This window comes from Protopterus annectens, chromosome 11.part0 (assembly GCF_019279795.1).
Source record: "Protopterus annectens isolate FY-2018-M chromosome 11.part0, PAN1.0, whole genome shotgun sequence".
NCBI lineage: Eukaryota > Metazoa > Chordata > Ceratodontiformes > Protopteridae > Protopterus > Protopterus annectens.
In genome coordinates, this window is record NC_056745.1 from 1454927499 (window position 1) to 1454952739 (window position 25241).

Sequence of the window (25241 nt, forward strand, 5' to 3'; positions counted from 1 at the left end):
TGGGTTATGAGTTTGATGCTTCTGTTTTGCCTGTTGATATCCTCATTCATTAGACTTGTTAAAGGCTCCTTTCTTTCTTCCTTTCTTTCTTCCTTCCTTTCTTCCTTTCTTTCATTTCCAAAGTTAATGTAGAAATGAAAGAAAGTACTAGCCTCTCATGGGCCTCCTCTTCTCTCTGCCCTAGCTCCTTTTCCTAGTTCAAGCCACTGGTTCCCCAAATATGCCCATTCTTTCCTGCATTGCATCCATCTGTCTTATGCTATAGTTTATTGTCATATATAACATGTTGGCCCACACTTCCTTATATCTTCAGCATGTTAAATATCGTCCATCCTTATAAAACCCAGATGAAGTTAAATAGCACTGATGAAAAATTATTATTTCTTGGTTCATATCATAGCTTTGCTGATGAAACCTGTGCATATTCCTGCTGCCCACAAGATGATATGGTGAGCGTGTACTCCCTAACTGATGACCTTGAAGGCAGTCACTCATAACCAACTGCAAATTCGTTAAAACTGAACAACTACAAACTGAGGCCTCAGCATTATGAGCAACCACAAAGAATTCTTCTGTTATCTCTGCTTAGTTATATCACACACACTGTAGCAATAAGCTTAAATTTGTTACTAAAGTGTTGTATTATTCTTGACTCATGGCTAATCATCTTTCATCTGTGAAAATGTCCAGGATTAAGCACTTGAAACTATAAGCTAATCTCTCGATGGTTGGTCATGGTTTGCTGTCTCCCATATTGGATCACTGTAAAGTCCTTGACCTGGGACTACCTAACACTGAGCCTAATCACTTAAAGACAGTGGACAACTTTTTTAGCCATGCTACCTACAGGTATGTTATGCTACCAGCGTATTATGTCTGATCTGTACAGCCATCAATTGCTTACTGTTCATTACAGGATTATCTCTAAAATCCTGTGCTAGTTTATCTATACACTACTGACACAGATCCCTGTTACCTGAAGGTGCTTGTTGTAGCCTATTTCCTTACATCACTTTTGTACTTGGTCTCCTAGGGGGTGCTGGCAGTTTCACAGGTCAGTCTTGAGACTCAGGTTACCTCATACTTTTTGTAAGGCCCCCCCACCTGTGAAACTGGCTACCATGGTGGCTCCAAGGGTGCCTGTCACTGGCCAGCTTCAGATGGGCACTTTTTTGATACAGCTGTCAATAGTGTGGGATGAATCTATTTAAATATAACTGATAAATCTGGTATTAATTTATTTATGTTTTTAGTTTACATTGTTAGCAATTTCTTTTGTTATCTGTGTTTTGTGTAAAAACACCTAAATAAATGTGAACTTGAAAATACAACATATCCACCACGACCAACATGTATCACGCAGCACATGCAGTATTGTTTACATGCTCATCCTCAAGCCTCTTGTTCACTCAGTCACTTGCTTTTTGCCTGTTAGTGTTAAAGCAAATTATAATTCTTAACAAATAATCAAAATGCCATGCATATCACTTATGTTTCTACCAGCTGATCACCATTAATTTCATTGTATATTGCATGACTAAAAGAAATAAGATAAGTGATTTGTTAAAAAACAAAAAAAAAAAGAGAGAGAGAAACTAGTGGTCTTAAAACATTCTTGATTCAACAAAGTTTTAAGACCACTAGTTTCTCTTGTTTTCTATTTTTTTATTTTTTCCTCAACACTTGTGGTGGTGATGTTGGAACTAGACAGATTTCTGTGTTTGTTCATTTTTTATAAATAATTAGTTAAGTATTCCATCAACCCACCCTCTTAGCAGGCTGTGCTTCACATTATATATTTACCCACTTCTAGCAGTCATGCATTGTCCCCAGGTCCACACTATGACTTTTCACCATAAGAGAGTTATATCCACCAAAGTCGGTATAGATTCCGTATAATTTTATTTGTTGTTTCTCTGTCATCTTCCTCTCACCGCATATATGACTTTTCATCCATGTGGAATGAAAAGATCCATCATTACAGCAAGTACATAACTTTTTTTTCCAAATATTTTATTGATTTTCAAAAAGACAAAACATAATTTCTACTAGAATACAAATGAAACAAAGACAAACTATATACAATATGTACATATGGCCTATATGAAAAAAAAAATAGAATAACAGAGTTAGAGAGAGGTAGTTACACATAAAAAAAATCACTATAATTTCTCCAAGTACTAAGAAGATGTGGAGATCTTTAAAGTCTCAATGAGAGAAAAAACTTTTTTCCAAGGATTGTTGATCCATTTATTAGGGAAGATTCTTGTTTCTTTTACCTTTGTTTCCATATGCATTGTTTCTTCTAGTAGAGTCATAAATTCTTGAAAGTTGGGTTCAGATGAAGTTTTCCATTTTCTTGTAATACATTTTCTAGCAATTGCTAGTATAGTCAATAGTATATACAAGTTCTTTTTGCTCATAACATTTGTTTCAGTTACATTCAGAAAAATCATGGATTTAGTTAGTATGAAGGAATCTGAAAAAATAGCTTGAAGGAAATTTCCAATCTCTTCCTAGAATTTTTTAATTTTGATACATTCAAAAAATATATGAATCCAATCAGCATTACAATTCTGAAAGCATCTCCAACAAAACAATTGTTTAGAAGAGTCCATTTTAGCTATCCTATTGGGGGTGTAAAATGCCCTGTGTAAGAATTTCCATGAAAAAATCTTCCAAGCTTGTAGATTGGAAGTTAATTTAATAGAATACAATAAATGAATTTTGTTTATAGAGGAGAGGTTAATCTGATGACCTTTAGTAATAAAGTTCGAGAAGTTTTGTTTTGGATTAACTTTGTAAATTATTAAGTTTTTATAGAGCAATGAGGTTAAATTATACCAATTATGATTATTATAAACCATTTCTTGGATAATGGAAATTAGTTTTGGTTCAGAACTAAAGGAGGAATTATTGATTATTCTGTATAACTCTTGATCATGAAATAAAATGCTTTGAAGTAGAAGCCAATCTGAATTTGGAATATCAAAGGTGTTTATTATTTGTTGTATGTTTAAGACTGATGAGTTCCTAATACAATCTTGCCAACAAGTAACATTTTTTAGTTCCTAATTATTTATAATGTTTTTCATGCAATTTGTTTGGAAAGTTTTTAGTTATTTTGAAAGGAATTAAGAGTTTCCACCATAATTTAATGTCTAAGTTTGAGTTTATGAAAGATCTAAATGAGTTGTAGATGTAGATTATGAAGACTGAGCTGGTGGGTTTCGAAACATTAAATTGTAAATTAAGACATAATATTTTCCAAAATATATTTATTTGATCATTTGAAGTAGTATTTTTTGTGAATTTATTCTCATTTAAAAAAAATCAAAATATGAAGGGATTTCCAAGCTGATGAAATTTTTGGGTCTATCCTGTTGAAAATTATTTTGAATATAGAAGCCTTAATATATGTCTCTAAGTCTGGAAAATTAATTCCTCTCATTTCCCAGGGTCTAATATGGTGAACATAGGCTATCCTGTTTCGTTTAGGGAACCAGAGAAAATTTAAACTAATTTTATTTATGTCTTGTAATAGTTTTTTATTAGGTAGCATTAGAATGGCTTGAACTATATAGTTTATTTTTGGTAATAATACCATCTTTATTAATTGAAGTCTATCCTCAAACTTTAGGAATAATTTATTCCATTTGTCAGTGAGTAGTTTTATGGTATTTAAGATGTTTTTATAGTTTGTAGATAGAGTGTTATTAATATTGTCATCAATAATAATTCCTAGGTAAGTTATAGAAGAGACCTGTTTTCCTATTAAATGGACTGGAGTTATGAAATAATTTTGTTTTTTATTTAAATGCATATAATTAGATTTAGATTCACTTATACGTAAACCTGAGCTATCGGAGAACCTTTTAGTCTGAAGATCTAACTCTTTAAGAGATTCTTGTGAGACACTTACAGTTAAAAGTATATCGTCTGCAAAGAGCATGATTTTGGAATTAAATTGATCATAAATGTCTATACCTTTAATTTTTGTGTTTTGGCGTAATGTAATAGCAAATAATTCTATTGCAAGAGTGAATAAAATGGGCGACAAAGGACAGCCTTGCTTTGTACCTTTGAGTATTTAATGGGTTCTGAAGTAGAAGGGCCTAGTTTTACATACGCAAGATTATTTTTATATAGATTTTTTATCAAAGTAATGAAATGAGATGGAAAATCAAAGATTTCTAAAGCTTTGAAGAGATAATCCCATTTCAGCGTATCAAAAGCTTTTTCAATATCGAGGGCTATTAGAAGAGCTTCTCGATTGTCCCTATTTAAAATGTCGATAAGGGACCGTATTCTTAAAATATTATCGTAAGTGTGCCTATTGTAAATAAAACCAGACTGATCAGAATTTATAATATGTGTTAAGGATTTTTTAATTCTATTTACAAGAATGGATACAAATATCTTGTAGTCATTATTTAGCAAGGAAATTGGTCTATAGGAACTGCATTGTTTTGGATCTTTATTTTCTTTTAATATAGGAGTGATTAGGGAATATTTCCAAGAGGGAGGAATTAAATTATTGGTTTGGATTACATTTAAGGCTTTATGGAAAATTGAGATGGCTGAGGGAGGGAATAACTTGTATAGTTCCATTATAATTCCATCTATCCTGGGGGCTTTATTCTTTTTGCTTTCTTTAATTTTATCAACTACTTCTTTAAGAGAAATTTGTTTTAAGATCCCAAATTTTAGTTTATCTGGAATTTTATTTATTTTAAATAAACTTTTATCTACATCTATATGTTGAAATTGTGCTGAATTATTAAGTTGGTGGTCAGAGTAATTATATTTAAAGGCTTCGAGAATATCACTAATGTCGGATACCATTTTATTATTTCTACCTTCACGAATGATTTTTTTGTAATATTGTTATCTGAGATTTGTCTTTTAGCTGTCATTGAAAGATTATGTAGATGTTTGGGCGACATTGAGTGTGAGTTGATTTTTAGTTTTTCTAATGCTAAATTTGTTTTATGAGTTAATATTTCATTGTATTTGTTATTTAAGTCTGTAATTGTTTTCTTTTTTTGTTTTTGGGTGTTGTGAATTATCTTTATTGATAATTATAAGCTTATTTTAATTATTATGAAGTTCCACATAACTTTTTTTTATCAACCATGAGATGGGTAAGGTCAATCTAACACCAGATAGTAAAGGTTAATTCAAGCACCAAAAGAGAAACTGACTAGGCTTAAAATGACTCACAAGGGCAACTAACCTGGTACTTACCTATGAGCCTATGAACTTAAAATCACTGTTCATGAACCACATCCAATTCCTATCTTGTGCTTATGCCTACAAAGTGTAGTAACACGTGTGCCCCCAACTTGTACCATTTCATCCTTTGTATCCGTTTATTGATGAGTCCTTTCATGTTCAATTAGCAAGTATAATTAGTACCCAGTACAGTGTCCTAACACTACACTAACTAACACTAGCTAGCACTAGCTTTCATCACCCAGTCTCTCATACACATTTGTCCAATTTATTTTATTTATTTAACATTTGCTTACCAAGAAAGTTGACTTGGAACAAGCCAATTTTCAGCAGAGGCCCAGGGAGAAACCCTCCAGGTGCATATCTTTGTAACATGGGAGAAAACCCATATGAATGCAGAAAAGACATGCAGACTCCACACAGAAGGCACCCCAGCCAAGAACTGAATCAGAGAACCTCTTGCTGAAAGGCAACAATAAAAAACACTTCACCACTGCACCATCCAATTAGTTTCCTTGGTAACATAGCCATATCATTTCATGTGTGCATCTCACTTTGAGTTGAGTGTTTTAAAGTAGATTAATTGATTTAAGCACCCATAATATTCATGTAAAATTATGCTGTCTACATGAGTTGTCATTTGATCAAATGATCTTACCACCTCTGTTCCCCTTTTATCCTGTATCCTGTTCCTTAACTAAGCAGTGCAGTTATAGCGAATGCAGTATCTTTTAAAAGGTTATTCAGTCTTTGGATCTGTGTCCATATTGTTTATGTAATGTTTTCACTTTATGACAGCTCATGTCAAGTATGAATTAGAGAGCTGTCCACTCCATGTGCTTTAGCAATTAATGATGGCTCCCACATACCCTCTTGGCTTCACAGTGGATCATGCTGTATATGACTGCCACAGCCAGTGGAAAAATATTCACATTATCATAGCCAGCAAAAAAATATTGATGATGACTCTCTCTAACCCAGCTAACAGCTTCTTGCTTGCATTGTTGTATATTATCACATGTTAATTTTCAGTCTGACGTGCTCCACCTGCAAGAACTAGTTGTAAGCTTGTTTTATTTATTTATTTGTTTTTTGTATTCTTATAAAGTAAGAAACCACTACTGATATAGTCAGCATATAAATGCAGTAGCCTATGCAATAGTTCAGGTAGTGAAGCATTTTTGGGGTAATTTTAATGATATTATGGCAGGGATTCAAAAGGCCATCCTTATCAAACATAAATAAATAAATAAATTGCAAAATAGCACACTTTTTGCATTAAAACCTATATCATTTGGTGTTGTATATGGTTAGGAGATTATAACAAATCCAGAGGTTTATTATTTACATTTGCTTCAGAAAGTGTCCAGTATACTTTAGAGGTTCTGCCCAGTACTATGACACAGAGGGGAATGAGCCCTAGCAATGGGCCAGGAGACCTGGGTTCGATTAGTATCCTGGGCATCTGACACACTGGCATTGTAGGATGGGTGTGCTTATCCCAAGAGGGAAGGCATTTATCTAGGTATTCCCTTGGAGGAGGTGTGGTCCATAGAGGGTGTGATGCCCGTGCCCTGGCCCAGTAATCAAGGACCCTCAATCCTCACAAGTAACATCAGTGAGGGGTGTCTCATGTAGGAGGAAAGGATAACAAATACTCACAGTAAAATGCAATTTCCCTTAAGAGCACACAGAGATCACAGTCAGTCCAGGGCTGGTCGCTACCTTGCTCTCCAGGTCCTCAATAAGACTCCCCACTGGCACAGCTATAGGGTCCAGATCTCAGCCAGCTAGGCAAGTTAAAACATCCAGCACCCTCTCTGTCCAACTAGTGCTTTGTGTCCCTGCCCAAGTAGCTGACACACACACACTTTGAGATAAGAGTTTATACAACCACACAGACACTCCTGGGGAAGGCTGGCACAGGTTCTCCAGTTGTGCCCCTTTTACCCAGACTATATGGTAGAAATCACTGCCACCATCCAGCTAATATTTATCAGCTACTCAAAGGCCCTTAAAAGGGTGTCCAATTATTACTGTGCAATATTATTATCCAACTGGTAGTATAACTAAACAGTCAAGGCTTATTAGGGTGACTTGGTTCAGTAATCACTATAAATATGCAATGTACTCTAGAGCTTAAATTATCTCTACACAAAACAGCCGCAGTTGAAAGATTTTAAAATAATAAAAACACAAGACAATACTTCTTACTACACAGTGCTAGTCAAGAGTTCGGAGATCACAGAGAAATACTTAAAATAATTCAGTAGTACAGTTCTGACCTCACAGAAAAACACTTAGTCTAATCTTTCTAGTTCCCAGCTATTTCTAAGAGAAAACACAAGTCTAAGATAAACTTACTTATAGAGTAAGACAGTGCTGTGAGTTGGATGGTCAAGACAAAAATGCTTAATGCTCTCTGATTCTCTCTGTTTTGAAAATCACATTCCTGGTTCCCATTACATCATTTTTCACACTTCCCTGGCTTCCCAGGCTAACAGAGACTACATTTACATTCTTAACATCTCCTGGTGTTATCTTGCAGCTGGTCAAGAAGCAGAGCAATAAAAATACATCTGCATGTTTAAATCTAGCAATTTAACTCTTGGTTAAAACAATAGAAAAAATGTTTTCATCTAGCCAGGCTGGAGCTGACTTTAGCTCAAAGGGTCACAACATGCTTTACTTGGTCAGCTCTCTGCCAGAAGAGTGTACTCTTGTCATATTTTTTTTCAGTTCCACATCTAACAGCAGTTTTTTCCATTTAAGAAAGCAAGTCTGTGTCTTACATTAATATTTACAAATGATATCTATAAAATTCTATCTGGCTAGGCTGGCAGCCTTCACAGAGGGAATCAGCCCTTGGACATAAATCAGGGGAAGAGGGAATGAAGGTGTAAGAACTAGTGGCATGACCCCACCCCTAGATGCCTTTAGGTTCCACTCTGGCCTTAGCCTTAGAATATGGATAGTCCAGGGGCCATAACAGAGGCTGGTAGACCCAGTGATGGATGAGGATACTGGAGTAAGTCAGAAAAAATGCAGCAGAAGGAGAACCAAAAAAGAAAAAAAGTAAACTTTTAGGCTTCTAAGCACATTTTCTGATTATAGGTGTTTAGTCCTCTGACTTCATCTGCAAAACTGCAGTAAACAACTGCTAGTGCTTTGTGCTGAATCCAAATGCCCACTATAATTCTAATTCTTTGTCTGCAATTTCCATGTAGTCTTGGGCTTAGCTCTGACATTTATGTGCATATGTTTTTCCCCTCCTTTGCCTGCTGACTATATGGCCCAGTCCATGATCTGTGATCCATTTATTTCCTCCTACTGGCATACCTCTCAACCTTTTAGAGGAAGAAATCTAGACAAAGCCTAAACTTATGGGGGTGACAAAGGCCCAAAGATAGGGACAATTGTTAAATACTGCTCTTATAAGCTTAGAAAGTTGTTAGAATAACAGGATTTGTGTTAGCATGCATTTTCTGAAGGATATGAAGTCTGAAAGCCAAACTTATGTCAATATTTCATGATTTGAATCCTCAGTGATTTGCCAGAAAACTACAAATTTTATGAGGAAAACAGCAAAAATTCGAAGCAAAAATCTGCTCATTCTGTGAAAATCTGGACACTTGAGAGGTATACCTACTGGGTGAGAGGGAATTATGGTGCTGTCATTGCCCATCCAGCCAATAGGATTATGATATATACTCCATTTTATGATGGTAGATGTGTGCACTGAGGTCCAACTATTCCTTTCCCTGTGTACATACTTTATTCCATGCATGCATGACGAATGCTATTGCACAGATGCATGCATGATGAATGCTATTGCATGGATACATGTGTGATGAATGCTATTGCATGGATACATGAGTGATGAACACTACTGCATGGATACAAGCACGATGAATGTTATTACATGGATACATACATGATGAACGCTATTGCATGGACACAGCTTAATAGAGCCAAGTGGACATCCCTGGTTCATATAATACAAGCCACAAACTAAACTTTGTTGGGTGAAAGGACCACATCCTGTCCCTTTCCAGCATGACCGAACCAGTGTCAGTTGCTCATGGCCGCACTCCCTTGTGAACTCATCTAGTGCATGGGTAGATAATCAATCCCAGGCCATCTCTGACACAGTCAGAGGTTTATCCTTCTTCACAGCATGGATCTTTTGCAGTTGAACAGGTACCTTTCCTTACTCCTATTCCTATACTGACTATTAAGGAATGGACTTTTGCTTGTGACTCTGCTAGTTCCTTTCTCATCTTGACTCCTATTTCACAGGCCTGGGACTGAAGGAGTGACATTGTCACGTAACTTTGCTGTAGTGCTACCTTCAGCTATGTCTGTTTTTCTCTTGTTTATAGGCCAGCAATTTCAAATGAGACAATTTGGAATTGCATTGCTTTCCTGGGTCTCTGTGTTATGCTAACTGTAGTTAAATTGTGTGCTTTTCCCCCACTTTTGTTTTTTGTAAAAATTCAGTGAGAAGTGAGGTTAAACTTTTTCTGGCTCCGCCAAGTCTGCTCTTCAAATTTTTCCCTTAAGGAAGCTCTACTCTTAGTATAACCAGACTACTCACTGTAGTATAAGCCTAGCACTTGTTATCAATACTTCTCTACTAAGTAAGCACACTCCTGCTAAGTAAAGCACTACATCTACTTACCACCCCTGTGAATATCCACTTCCCTTAAAGGTATACCACTCCCTTATACTGTTCTAGCATGTCGAGTAGTAGATTACTGGCGTCGTCTCCAGTTCAGCTGGTCAATCTGGGTATCTTGAGACAATGCTACAATTGTCTCATGTACACAGACAACCCTCTCCTCCTCCCAACAAACACAAATACATGTGAGAGATGCAACTATATAGCCAAACTGGAGGCCGAACTCTCTCAACTCAGGGCTGGCATGACCAGACAGGAGGAGATGGCAACAACACACACAACAATCTTAGTCCCACATAGACCTAACACAGCTGCAAACCAAACACATAAAAACACAAAGACATACTCAGAGACTCTAATAAAAAAACTTACCAAAACAACAGAGGCTCCCAAAGCAGACATCCAAAAATCCACCACCTCAAAACAAAACACATGCAACACATACTTCAATAAATCAGTGTGTCGACCAATCGCAGCCCTTAAGGCCAAACACCTTGCCTGATAAACTAGTAATAGGTGACTCCATAGTCAGACACACTGATGTCCCACTGACCAGGCTGAATAAGGAAAAGGTGAGCTGTCTATCGGGAGCTAGGATCCGCCACATAACACACGCACTCAGGTCACTCCAAAGCAAGTACAAATATGACTCCGTCATTGTCCATGCTGGTGTGAATGACCTGAGACGTACCTCCCTGGACTACATGAAAAGAGACATAGAGGAGCTCTCTTCGATTATGTAGCCCAGGCTGGTATGACCCTGACCCTGAGCAGAATCTTGCTCTCACCAAGAATGATACCATAATACAAAGACAAGGTGATCAGCTTTAACAATTGGCTCAAGTACTGGTGTCATTCTAAGGGGATCCAATGTCTGTCTGCCTGGGATGATATGTTGGACAAGCCATGCTGCTTCACAAGGGATGGCTTACACCTGTCACCACTGGGCTTCCGGATATTGGCTAAGGCTCTTGCCACCCCCATAGTGCCTTTTTTAGGCAAGGCTCAAAAGACAAACCCACCTCCTTAGAAAATAAAAATGGAAAAAAACTAAGGGTAATGCTGCTCAACGCCAGAAGTCTAAATCTCAAGATGCAGGCACTTGATGCACTCCTCAGCATGAAGAACATCGATGTCTGTGCAGTAACTGAAACCTGGTTCAAGGGTCCTGAGAGCACCCCAGTGCTAACAGGCTATACCTCGTATCATGCTTTTCGGCCCCAAAACCCGGGCCGAACCACAAAGGGAGGGGGAGTGTCCATATTCATAAAGGACACCCACACCTCCAGGTTAGTAGCAACACATGAAGCATCAGAGACCATACAGGTGCAACTAACCATAGGCAAAACTGCTATACAACTGGTAGCATGTTACAGACCACCCTTCTAATCTCAAGAACCCCACTCAGCCTTACTGAAGACATTGGAGGATATGAATGTATCACAAAATACCATCATACTGGGAGACTTCAACTACCCAAACATAGATTGGGTACATTATTCTAGCCCTAATATCCTAGCCCAAAGGTGCCTGGAATTCATAAATTCAAATGCATTGGAACAACTAGTCACCTCTCCCACTAGGGGAGATAATATACTAGACCTGATCATCACAAACACGGGGACAAAATGCTCCACACTGGAAGTATACCCCTCACTAGTGAGATCTGACCACAAACTAATCACCCTGGATATACATATCCCACCTCGACCCCCAGCACAAAAGACCACAGTGAAAAACTTCTCAAAAGCAGACTTCACTCTTCTTAAGACTGAGATGGTATCCTTTAAGCCTACTGTGCCAGTGGATACCACATCCCACAATGCCGAATTCTTCACAAATGCTTTCTATGGACATCTCCAAGAATGCATGGATCATGCAATCCCAAACAAATCCAAGTCCCTCTCCATCAAATGTAAGCGTCCTGTCTGGTGGACTTCAGCCATAAACAAATTGTATAACAAAAGAAGGAAGCTACTGCACGTCAGAGCGAAATCCCATGAAGGGAAGACATCTCTGATCAACATTAGCAGAAAACTACGTTCTCTCATAAAAACATCCAAGGCAAACTTTGAGAGAAAAATCGCTAAGGACACTAAAGATAACCACAAAGCCTTCTACAGCTATGTTAGAAACCTGGGCAGAAACCCTCAGATATGCTCAGAGTTGGTTCACAACAACAAAAAATACGCTGAACCCACAGATATTGTCAACATTCTGGCTGACAGGTTCAGTGCAAATTTCTCCCCTCCTTCACCCCCAAAAGAAGAAATACTTATCCCAGCTGAATGTAATCTCCCTGTCATCTCAGATGTTCAAGTGCGAACCCACCTAAACAAAGCAAAAAACACAGCATCAATGGGACATGACGGTATCCCGGGGTGCGTGTTACGTGAACTCCAAGAGGAGCTAAACCCACACATAAAAATGCTATTTAACCTTAGCCTTACTTCGGGATATGTACCTGAACACTGGCGTACAGCAACAGTGATCCCACTCCACAAGGGGGGTGCCTCTACAGACCCTGGAAACTACTGCCCCATAAGCTTAACTAGCCTGGTCTGCAAAGCTATGGAAAGAATCATTGTGGAACTCATAAACAGAGACATAGGGGACCTACAGACACTTGACCCCACCCAGTTCGGCTTTATAAAGGGCAGATCCTGCCTTTTAATCCTGGTTGACTTTTTTTGAAACAGTCACTAGAGCCATTGATGAGGGCAAAGCAGTCCATGCAGCATACCTGGACTTGGCTAAGGCCTTCGACACAATACCCCACTCAGGCATCATAGATAAGCTAAACAGCTTAAAAGTAAACCCTTATGTCACTAGATGGGTTGCAAACTAGCTAAAGGACAGAACCCATAAAGTTAAAATCGCTGGAGCAGTGTCAGACTCAAAGCCAGTCACAAGTGGTGTCCCACAGGGATCTGTCCTGGGACCCCTCTTGTTCGGCATTTATTTCTCAGATGTTAAAGCAAACATGGGAGGGCTGTGGCTGACAAAGTTCGCAGATGACTGCAAACTAGGCGCCATAGTCGATACACCAGCAGACACACACATCCTACAAAAAGGCCTCACTGAAACAGACAACTGGTGCCGTAGTCACGGCCTTAAACTAAATGCCAAAAAATGTATAGTCATCCCTTTTGGAAAAAACAAAGTACCCACAAATTATCACATAGACAGCAAACCAATGAGTACGGAAAAAGTAATCAGAGACCTAGGGACCCAAGTAGACAGCGACCTCTCATTTGACACCCACGTTGCCAAAGTGGTTAGAAAAACATTCTACCTTGCACACCTCATCATGAAGGGATTCACATCCAGATCCTAGGATGTCATCGTACCCCTATATTCCTCCCTCATCAGACCCATGATTGAGTACAATGCCCCATTTGGTATGTACCTCACCCGGCATTTGCAACAGCTGGAGAGACCACAAAAGTACCTCACCAAAAGGATCAAGGGTCTCCAACATATGTCTTATTCTGCCAGACTAAAGAAACTTCAGCTCTATTCAGTAGCATACCGCCTGCTCAGAGGTGATCTCTGCCTAACGTACAAGGCCATGTCCAATCAGGATCTGATGGACATGCTCCACCTCAAAAAATCCAAATCCATCAGGACCACGAGAGCTAAAGACTTAAACCTCGGCACAAGTATGAATAGGACATGCTGGAGGGATAGATTCATAACCCAGAGGCTTCCCATGCTTTGGAACAGGATCCCAGTTCGTATTAGGCAGAGCCCCTCACTGACTCTCTTCAAGAGAAATCTTGATGAGTGGATGAGAGATCGTAAGTTTACCCCAGGGGTCACATCTGTGTCACTGCTAGACAGGGGTACAGTAAACTAATTCTATTATATAAGGGGACCTTCATTGTGTCACTACTAGACAGAGGCACAGTATTCTAGATTTATTCTGTACATTTTTGTACCATTTCATGGGGTGGCAAAAGCCACATCACTATGGCTAGGCTTACAAATGCCCCAGGGCAGATAGCCTAGTACTATACTATGAAACTATGAAACTATGAAACTATGAAGTGGTATCATGAACAGAAACAGAAAGACCATATGGGTACAAAACAAAAGAAAAAAGGATGCTGGAGTTCCCAGTGATATTAAGGTGACATGACTTCCTCTGGGGGATTTTTCTGCTCTGGGACTCATGTTTTAATTTTACCACATATGAAGCAGAGCTTTGGCTGAGGCTCAGGAAAAGAAGACCAAAAATGGTGATTCTTCAAACATATCCAATGTATGTGCATAGTTTGAGGTAGGTTTTCTTACTGCTGCAGTTTTTATTTTTTTATGTATATATGTATGTATGTATGTATGTATGTATGTATGTATGTATGTATGTACGTATTTATTTATTTATTCATTTATTTAATGAAACATCCATGATTGCAAACAGTACATAAACTGGGATTGTTCTTCTAGGCAATTAAGTAATATAAACAAATGTCTTTTAAAGTACAGAAATCAACATGTCTGTCAACACAGTATGCTGATTATACCAATAACTAGCAAACAGCTTTCTACTTAAAAATGCATAAAAGAGCTTTGATATTATAGATATTGCAGACAATATATGCTGAGCAGCATTTCTTAGTCATTTATTGAATACATTACACTACATTACATGCTCAGGCAGCAAGGGCCAACTTGCCTGCTTGTTACTGATAACACTGATCAAAATAATCATGTAATTTTGGCCCTTGGGCACAGAGGCATAAAGCCCTTACTGCATTACAGATAACCAGTGTTCAACTAGTGATATGGGCACTGAAGGGTCCAGCCAGAGGAGGATGGTAGTAATCTGTCAGCTCTAGATCTCTGACCCCAAGGGCTAACTGCGGTATCAACATTAAGAGCCTGTGGATCTCCATGCTACAAGTAGCGTACCCCTTGGTCGGAAGGTCCTCATGCTTTAAAGCATGCATGCACCTTACAATGGTTGCCCAGCAAAGCTTGGAAGGCTGTAGTGGGCTGATAGAATCAGAACAAATTCCCTGGCAGTAGCATTACACTGACCCAGCATTGTCAGTCTCCTCAGCAGCCCTGGACATGGGTCAGGTAGAGCCCAGGGGAGGCTAAAGCAGGACTGGTAGACCTGGAATGCGAGGACAAGAACTGGTAGTTGCTGATGGTCTAAGAGAGACTTTGTTCTAAATAACTTATATAACAATGCAAATACAGAAATGAAGTGCTGAATGGATGTTTACAGATCCAGAGACAAATACATTGTAAAATTCTTTACTTATCACCTTATTTTCTTAAGAGTTTTGCAAGTTAACTCTGTATATCCCAGTTTCTACTATGAATCATACATTTACATAGGCATAGAGTTTATATACATTTCTGCTCTTTTCCAGCAGGGTGCACTGTGGTTACAGTCTTGAAGCTCAGTACAGAACATATAGTTTTCTTACATTTTAAGGCAAGCATACAAATTATATTACTATTCACAAATGACATAGAATTATTTACAAAATTCTATCTAGCTGGGCCAGCAGTGTCACATTTCTATAAATCATATTAATATTTTCAAGTGACATATAATTATTTACAGAATTTCAGCTAGCTAGACTGGCAGCATCTCGGTTTATCACCCCCCCCCCCCAATGACTACTCAAGCTAGTTTTTCAAGTGTCCCTTTAGTAAACGTTGCTTGAGAGGATTGAGCCTAAATGAGTATATCTTACCCCATTTCCTGTCTTGAAAGCCCATCTGCATTGGCATTGCTAACCCAACTGTGGTGCTGCAATGTCATATCATATGCTTGCAACCCTAGGCTCCATCTTATCAACTTGGCATTTTAATGGCTAGTTCGATGTAACCAGGTTAGGGGATTTTGATCTGTAACTACAGTGAATTTCTTTCCATACAGATAAGGCTGATGTTTCTGCAGTGCCCGTACTATGGATAAACATTCCTATTCTGCAGCTACATACCATTCCTCCCTGGGTTGGATCCTACGACTGAGATAAACCACTGCTCTTCTCTTCTCCCTCTGAAGAAATCTGGCTAAGTATAGCCTCCACCCCAGGGTTCAAAGCATCCACCTGCACAACAAATTCTTTGCTGTAATCTGAACTGGCGAACACAGGAAGTCCTCCAAAAGGTTCTTTAAGCTTCTGTAATGCCTGCACTCACATGCTGGGGTCCACATGACCTTATCTGGCCTGTTTTTCCTTATCAGGTCTGTGAGGCATCCAGCTATGGTACTATAACTGGGGATGAACTTCCTGTAGTACCCTGCTGTCCCTAAGAATGCCCTCATCTGCTTTTTGGTAATAGGTGCAAGCCATGCCTGAATGGCTTCCACTTTGGCAGGTTCTGGATTGATCTTGCCACTCCCCACTTTATGTCCCAGGTAGGAGACCTCTGCCATACCCAACTGACATTTTCTTGGCTTAATGGTCCACCCTGCCCTCTGTAGTCTACCCAGCACCTCCCTGACATGCTGAAGGTGCTCTTGCTAGGAATGGCTGTATATGGAAATATCATCTACGTAAGCAAGGGCAAAATCTCCTGATCCTGCTAGAATATGATCTATCAGCCTCTGGAAAGTGGCTGGGCATTTTTCATCCCAAAGGGCATCTTTGTGAATGCATACAAGCCAAACGTAGTCACAAAGGCTGACCTCTCTCTAGCACTGGGAGTCAAGGACACCTGCCAGTAACCCTTGGTAAGATCGATAGTGGTAAGATACTTAGCTCCACCCAACTGCTCTAGGGCTTCATCTGTCCTAAGCATAGGATAAGCTCTGACTCTGTGTGACTATTTAATTTTCTGTAGTCCATATAAAGCCAGGTGCTACCATCCTTCTTTATTACCAACACAACTGGGAAAGTCCAGGGACTGCTGGACTCCTGAATTATCCCTAGTTCCAACATTTCCTGCATCTTCTCCCTCGGAGTCTGACTCTCTCAGCCACCCTATAAGGGGTCTGCCTACTAGGCTTTTGGGGTCCTGTATCCACATGCTCTTGCACCAGTTGGGTGCACCCTGGTTTCCCAGTCAACATGTCCCCAGACTTCTGTAACACTATTCGGATTTCTTGAACCTGGGTAGGAGTTAGCTGCTGGGACATTGCTACCCCTTCCATTGAGGTGTCAGTCCGAGCCTCACTGTGGAGATCAGTCACCAGATCTCCCACAGACTCTTCCTGCAATCCATATGCAGCACAAGGGCCTCCCTATCATGGTAAGGCTTCATCATGTTAACGTGGTACAATTTCTGCCCCTGCCTCCTGCCTAGCAGTTCTACCATATAGTTAACATCACTGACCTTCCTTACCACCTTGTAGAGTCCCTCCTAAGCTGCCTGCAGCTTATTGTGTCTGACAGGAACAAGAACCATTACCTCCTGCCCTATAGCATACTCTCTAGCTCAAGCGTTCCTGTCATACCAGACCTTTTTCTGCTGTTGGGCTTTTGTCAGGTTCTCCTGGGCCAAGACCATGAGTTCCCTGAGCCTTGTCCTGAGGTTTAGGACATATGCCACAACAGACTCCTTGGGGGATTCACACTCACCCTCCCACTCATCTCGAATTAAATCTAGAGGCTGTCTCACCTGATGCCCATACAGCAACTCAAAGGGTGAAAAACCTGTGGATTCCTGGGGAACCTCTCTGTAAGCAAACAACAGATGGGGCAAATATTTGTCCCAGTCCCTCTTAAACTGGTCTGCAAATACCCATAGCATCATCTTGACTGTAGGGTTTAACCTCTCAACAAGACCATTAGTCTGGGGATGGTAAGGGGGGGGGGTCTTTAGGTGCTTCACCCCACAGTACTTCCATAGACAAGCCAGAAGGTCTGGCATGAAGTTGGCTTGTCTGTCAGTCAGTATTTCTATTGGGAAACCTACCCTACTGAAAATCTCTAACAAAGCATTTGCCACCTTTTCCACCTCAATGGAGGACAAAGCCACTGCCTCAGGGTATGTTGTAGCATAATCTACTACCACTAGGATATACTTTTTCCCTGCAAATCTTGGGGTACTCAGAAGCCCCATGATATCCATAGCTACCCTCTGAAATGGCTACTCAATCACAGGCAAAAGCATCAAAGGAGCTCTCACCTTATCTCCTGCCTTGCCTAGCTTTTGGCACTGCTCACAGGTCCTGCAGTACCCTGTTACATCTCTGGAAATGCCAGGCCTATAGAAGCTCTCATAATATGTCTCTTTGTACATTTTATACCCATATGACCTGCAAAGGGAATATCATGGGCTATAGCTAGAAGTGCCAGACAGTAGGCTCTCAGCACTACCAACTGCTGTATCCTCTCACCTTCTAGCCCTCACTCAGAGGTCCACTCTCTATACAGCAACCCTCTGTCCCAGTATAAAGATTCCCCTTTCCCTTGGGAATCAGGTGCCTCACTAACTACCTCTCTCAGGCCTTGTAATGTAGGGTCTAAGAGCTGACCCTGTCTCAACTCTCTCTTTGTAACCCTTCCCAGCTCCCCTTCCACAGAAAGTCTGGTATCCTCTGACAGCGGTGCCTCACAGTCAGCCTGGGTACTACTACTGACCTCTGCTCTTGCAGTCACTCTGTCCAAAGGAACATCATTACCCACAAGCAGCTGTGGCTCACTTCAGTCTCACTACTACATGGTAGCTCCCTCCCTGAAGTCACCACCTCACCAGTCCTGGCTGCAAGTGTGCTGTCCGTCTGGGTCTCCCCCAGGCTACCAGACTCATATGCTTGTCTCCAAGTCTGACTGCGTGTAACTGCATCCACACATGGCACTACATTAACAAAATCCTTCCCTATCAGGAGATCTGCAGGATGGTAGATTAGGCACCCTGTCATATGCTTTCAAGGGTACCAGAGAGGAGTTGTGGTATTGTATGAGGAAGTTGGGAGTGTCAGAGAAGTATGTACGAGTGGTACAGGATATGTACGAGGGTATTGTGACAGCAGTGAGGTCTGCGGTGGGAGTGACAGATGCGTTTAAGGTGAAGGTGAGATTACATCAAGGATCAGCTCTGAGCCCTTTCTTATTTGCAATGGAGATGGACAGGTTGACAGATGAGATCAGACAGGAGTCCCCATGGACTATGATGTTTGCAGATGACATTGTGATCTCTAGTGAGAGAAGGGAACAGGTGGAGGAGACCCTGGAGAGGTGGAGATATGCTCTAGAGAGAAGATGAATGAAGGTCAGCAGGACTAAGACAGAATATATGTGTGTGAATGAGAGGGAGGATAGAGGAATGGTGAAGATGCAGGGAGTAGAGGTGGCGAAGGTGGATGAGTTTAAGTATTTGGGATCAACAGTTCAGAGTAATGGAGAGTGTGGAAGAGAGGTGAAGAAGAGAGTACAGGCAGGATGGAGTGGGTGGAGAAGAGTGTCAGGAGTGATTTGTGACAGACGAGTACCAGTAAGAGTGAAAGGAAATGTCTACAAGAGGGTAGTGAGACCAGCTATGTTATATGGGTTGGAGACAGTGGCATTGACAAAAAGGCAGGAGTCAGAGCTTGATGTGGCAGAGTTGAAAATGTTAAGAATTGCACTGGGTGTGACAAGGATGGACAGGATTAGAAATAAGTATATTAGAGGCTCAGCCAGGTTGGAAGGTTTGGAAACAAAGCCAGAAAGGTAAGATTACATTGGTTTGGACATGTGCTGACACGGGATGCAGACTATACTGGGAAAAAGATGCTAAGGATGAAGCTGCCAGGTAACAGGAAAAGAGGATGGCCTAAGATAAGGTTTGTGGATGTGGTGAGAGAAGACATGCAGGTGGTTGGTGTGACAGAGCAAGATGCAGAGGACAGGAAGAAATGGAAACAGTTGCCCTGCTGTGACAACAATTTAGAGTACAAAAACACCTTCAGTGATCACTGTACACAAGCTACAGGAATTCACTATCCACACCACTACAAGCCAATTAATATGTGATGTGGCTAACTCACCATTATCAAACAATTAATATTTGATGTGGATATCCCACCACTGCCAAACAATAAATATGTGAAACCCACACATTGGCCCAGTAATCAAGGAGCCACAATCCTCATCACTAACACCAGTGAGGGATGTGCACATTGAGAGGATGAACAGTACACACACAGTAAAGTACAATTTCCCTTAAGAGCACACAGAGATCACAGTCAGCCTGGGACTGGTTTCTTCCTTTCTCTCCAGATCCCCAATAAGTCTCCCCACTGGCACAGCTATAGGGTTCAGATATTAGCTGAGTGGTCAAGCCAAAACCTCCAGCACCCTCTCTGTCCAACTAGTGCTTCGAGTCCCTACCCAAGTTGCTGACACCCACACGCTTTGAGATTTGAATTATATACAAACAAACAGACACTCCTGGGAAAGGCTGGCACAGGTTCACTAGCTCTACCCCCTTCTGCCCAAGCTATACAGTAGTTATCACTGCCAGCAAATACTACTTATCAACTACTATAAAGGCCCTTACCAAAGGGTGCCCAATCTTACTGTGCAATGTTACTATTATCCAAATGGTAAGTGTGACCAAACCAAGGCTATTCCAGAGTGGCCTGTACAGTGTTACCAAATACATGCAAGTACTCTAAGAGCTTAAATATCTGTAAGCAAACCAGCCACAATTAAAAAGGTTAAAATTTATTTATTTATTTTACATTTGTTTACCAGGATAGTCCGACTGGATACATGTCCATTTTCAGTGGAGGCCCGGGGAGAAAAGCTCCACAAAGACAACCTTACATAGATTACACAGACGTTAGCAAACAATTATAAAAACAAAGTGATTGTATACAGTGGGTTAGTAGTGTTCCCTAGTAGGGACTCACAATTGTCATGGAGAGACAATTAAAAGTAAGAGACATCAGACTGGAAGCAGAGCTTGGTGATTTAGTTGCAAGTTATGATAATTGCCGAATATGCTTTTAGTTTATAACTTAAGCAGGGTTGGTACATGGGCATAGCCAATTCACTTTGAGATACTGTTTGGGGTTTATTTTGAAGAGACTTTTGGAGGATTGTAGGGTTATATAGTTTGGCAACAAATTCCAGGTTTTGCCAATGAAGTTGGCAAACAGGGATTCACCAGCAGAGTTATTAGCTTTGTGGGTTTGGACCAGTAGTTTATCGGCTGACCATAGGGATCTTAGATTGCTATATGGCTTAATAATATTTTTAAGTGAGGGAGTATCCTCAGGGTGGTACAAAATTTTGTGCGCTATTAAGAGTTGATTGAATTGAATTAAGCTGGGCAGTTCTAGCCATTCTAGTTGTTTAAGGTTCTGGCAGTGGTGGGTTCTATAGGTGGATCCAGTGGCAAATCTGGCAATATGATTGTAGCTATGGGACAGCTTACCTAGTTCAGATTTGTTGAGGTTTGAGAGTACAGGCAAGGCATATAAGCGAGTAGAGAGTAGGTGTGATTGGGCGATTGCAGTCCTAGCCAGTGGAGTTAAAAATGTCTTGTTTCTATACAGTGATCCAAGCTTCTTATTGATGGTCTGTATGGTTTTGTTGACCTGTAGGTCAAATTTGAGATTATTGTCTATGATAACCCCTAGCAGTTTGGTGTGATTATCTGGGAAAAAAGTGGTAAAATTGTTAGATGTGACAGAGAATGGAAGTGTGGTGGATCTACTAGTGGGAGAGAAGAGTAGAAGTTTAGCTGTATTGGGGTTCAGAAGTAGGCATTGATTGGTGAGCCAGTTCTCGATAGTGTTAAATGAATTTTGGGTTAAGATTTGCAAGCCGGATGGGGAGGTGGCTGAGCAGATGAGAGTGGAATCATCTACGTATTGGATGCAGGTGGCTTTAGGGATAACAGTGTGGAGATTGTTGATAAAAATAGAGAAGAGTAGTGGAACTAGTATGGACCCTTGAGGGACACCAAGTGTGAGAGGTAACTGGCTGGAGAGTTTGCCCTGCCATAGTACTGCCTGCTGTCTACTAGTCAGGTAGGACTGAAACCACTGGATAGCAGGCTTGTTGAAGGAAATAGATTTTATTGAATTAATGAGAAGTTCATGGTTGACCATGTCAAAGGCTTTTGATAGGTCAAGAAAGAGGGCAGAGGTTAGCCTATTGTCATTCCTGTTTTGGTTTATGGCAGTAGTAAAGGAAAGGAGGGCTGAGGTGGTGCTGTGGTGTGGCCTGAAACCATGCTGGGAGTGGGATAGTAAGTTATTCTGTGTAAGGTATTGCATTAGTTGCTTGTGTACACATTTCTCCATTATTTTGGCTAGTGGGGAAAGAATGGCAATGGGTCTATAGTTGGATATGTCTGAGGAGCTACCACCTTTATGGACTGGGATGACGTGAGATATTTTCCAGAGGGAGGGGATAGCATTTTTGGATAAGGTTCTGTTGATGAGGATAGATATGGGATATGCAATGGCATCTGCAGTTATTTGCAGGTACTCTACAGGGAGGAGGTCAGCAGCGAAGGTGGTAGGTTTTAGATTTTTTAGAAGTGTTTTGATAAAGCTAGTGGATATTGGTTGGAAGCCAAATTCTGGGTGATTATTAGGTAGATTAGGCATGTGGTTTAAGTTAGAGGGGGTTAGTTGATTTGCTAGGGATTGGATTGTTTCAGTGAAAAAGTTATTAAAGGCGCTAGCTATTGTCTCTGGGGAACTATGGGTGTAGTTAGCCGGAGTTGGGGTGGTGGAGTGACCTGGACAAAGTAGTTGATTTAAGCCTGCCCGGAACTTTTGAGGGTCGTTGTGGTGTTTTTGTAGGAGATTTTGGTAGAAGCTTTTTTTATCCAGTAAAATAGATTTTTTTGTATCATTCCTGAGTTGACGATATCTTAGATGGTCAAGTGGGGCTTTGGTTGATCTCCAGCTGGCCCAGGCTCTGTTTCTGGTTTTGATTTTTGCTTTGGTATCTTTTGTGAGCCATGGTGCTGTATTTGATCTAGTTTTTGTTGTATGTGCTGGAGCATGGGAATCAACGATACTTTGGAATTTGGTGTTAAAGTGATCTATGGCCTCCTCTAATGTTAGATATTTTAGTTTTGACCAGTTAACTGCTTTTAATTCATTTTGGAATATAGCAGCATCAAAGTTTTTCCTGTTTCTAAATGTTTTATATTTGGGCTGGTGAGGGTTTCCTGCCTTATGTTTTATGATGTAGGTTAGACAATGGTCACTGAGGTCATCAGGGAGAGTACCAGCTGTGTACAGTTGGGGTTGGTTATTAACTAGGATCCAGTCTAGAATACTTTCCTTGTTGGTTGGTTTGTTTATCCTAGTGGGAGAGGTTATGGTCTGTTTAAACCCAGATAAGTTTATATGGGGGGGGGGTCAGAGGAGCAGGGGTACCAGTCAGTAGTAAAATCACCAAGAACTATGGTTTCTTGGGGATTGGTAGTGGATAACCAGTAAAGGAGATCTGCTAGGGTATTTAGGTTGTTGCCTGGTGGAATGTATGCACAGACAATGTTCAAGTGTTTGTTTTGGTTAATCTGTAGCTTGGTTATGAGGAGTTCCACGTTATTGAATTGGGGAGGTTGAATGGTGTCTCTATTAACGGTTAGAGTATTTTTGTAAAGGACTGCAATCCCGCCTCCTTTCCTTGTAGCACGGTCTAACCAGTGAATATTGTATCCTGGAGGTAGTATCTCATTGTCAGTAGTACTGAGTTTTAGCCAGGTTTCCTTAAGACACATAATGTCTGGGGAGTGGGTTGCTAGGAAGGCGTGTAGGTTGGGAATCTTATTGTTAATACTTCTAATATTTAGGAGAAATGCTAGGATTGAACTAGTGGGAGTATCCATGGGTAGCTTGACTGTGGGGGTTGTGGTAGGGGAGTGGAGGTTATTGGGTGTGGGTGGGCCAGGGTTGGGATGAATGTCATCATGTGTTATAAGATTATAGTGACAGGATATTCTGAGCTTTAGGAGTTTGTTTATAAGCTTTATATGGTCTTTGTCTTTAGGATTATGTTTTGTTGCTGTACAGGAGTGGTATTTTATAGAGGGTGGTATATTCGGTGTGCAAGGGAAGGTAAAGTGTTTGGTGTTATGTGTGAAGTCGTGGGTGTCTGTTTGACCATTTGGGTAGTGAATACCATGGTCAAGTGTTTGTTCATAGGCAGTGAGATGGTAAAATAGAAACAGTATAGGCATTTGGGTAATTAGTGTTTTTTTGCTTGTTTGCTTTTTGATAGGGGTCAAGCCAAATTTGATTGCTGACTGCGCTAACAGGGTGTGGAAGAATGAGAGAGAAGGAAAGGGTTAAGGGGCAGGGTTGCTCAATGATGTGTGAGGTGCTGATTGGTACTTAGCAGGAGGGGAGTGGCAAGGGAGTGGCAAAGTCTGGTTTAAATTTAGCACTAGTGGGGGTGGATGGAATTTGGGGGCAGGGAGGAGAGCGGGGCGAGCCGAGCGCAGCGAGGGTGAGTGGAGCGGGGCTAACACTGACTCTGAGAGTTACCTTGGGCTTTTGGTTTGGTTTGTATGATTGTATGTAAGCAATGTTTTTGGCTGTACATTAATTTGTTTTATTCTATTTTAATTTTACACCAGTTTACAGGCTAATTTTATTTGGATCCTAGGGGTAAACTAGCAAATGTAGTCAATCAGAAGGAAGCAAAATTACTTTACCAAATTAAAAAGTAAATGCTTGGGACTGGAACACTGTGTGAGTGTAAGGCTGATTCAAAGTAGTATAGCCCAATCTAGTGGCAATTGGCTAGATCCCGTCACTGTTGTTGTGCATACACAATTAAGCCTCAACAGTTTACAAAAACTAAATTGTAGTTCACCTATTACAATTGAAAAGCTAGAAGGAGTCAGGTTCTTGCTTCCCAGATGTATTACTTAGTTAAGATTGCCAGCTTCAGTGGGGAAGGTAGAAATTGCTTTATGCAGTGAATCCCAGGTGGGGGGGGGGGTCACTCAGGAAAGAAACCCATGCAAACTGAAAAATAAAGGTAAATAAGGCAGAATTAGTGCAAAGGTTACAAGAATGTGAAGTGGAGAGCATGCAAGGAATAGAGCCGGAGAGTAAAATTAATTATATTGCATACATTATAATTAAAACTGATTATAGTGCATACAGTATCAGCTCTGTAAAACCACAAACTAAGAGCAGTAACATACAGCCTCTAAGTCCAGTGATAACAGCTGTATACTTCAGTGAATGCACACAGGATATAATGCACAAAGCAAAGTATGGCTGTTTTAGGACAATAATTCTAGCGCTATGTTATTCAGTATGAACTAACAATAACATGAACTGCATTCACTTAGCCTTCTATAAAAGCAATTATAAAGTTCAGCCTGTAAGTCTTCTAAGTACAGTAGCATGCCATAGGAATGTTTCAAATGTAATCAGAACATGAAT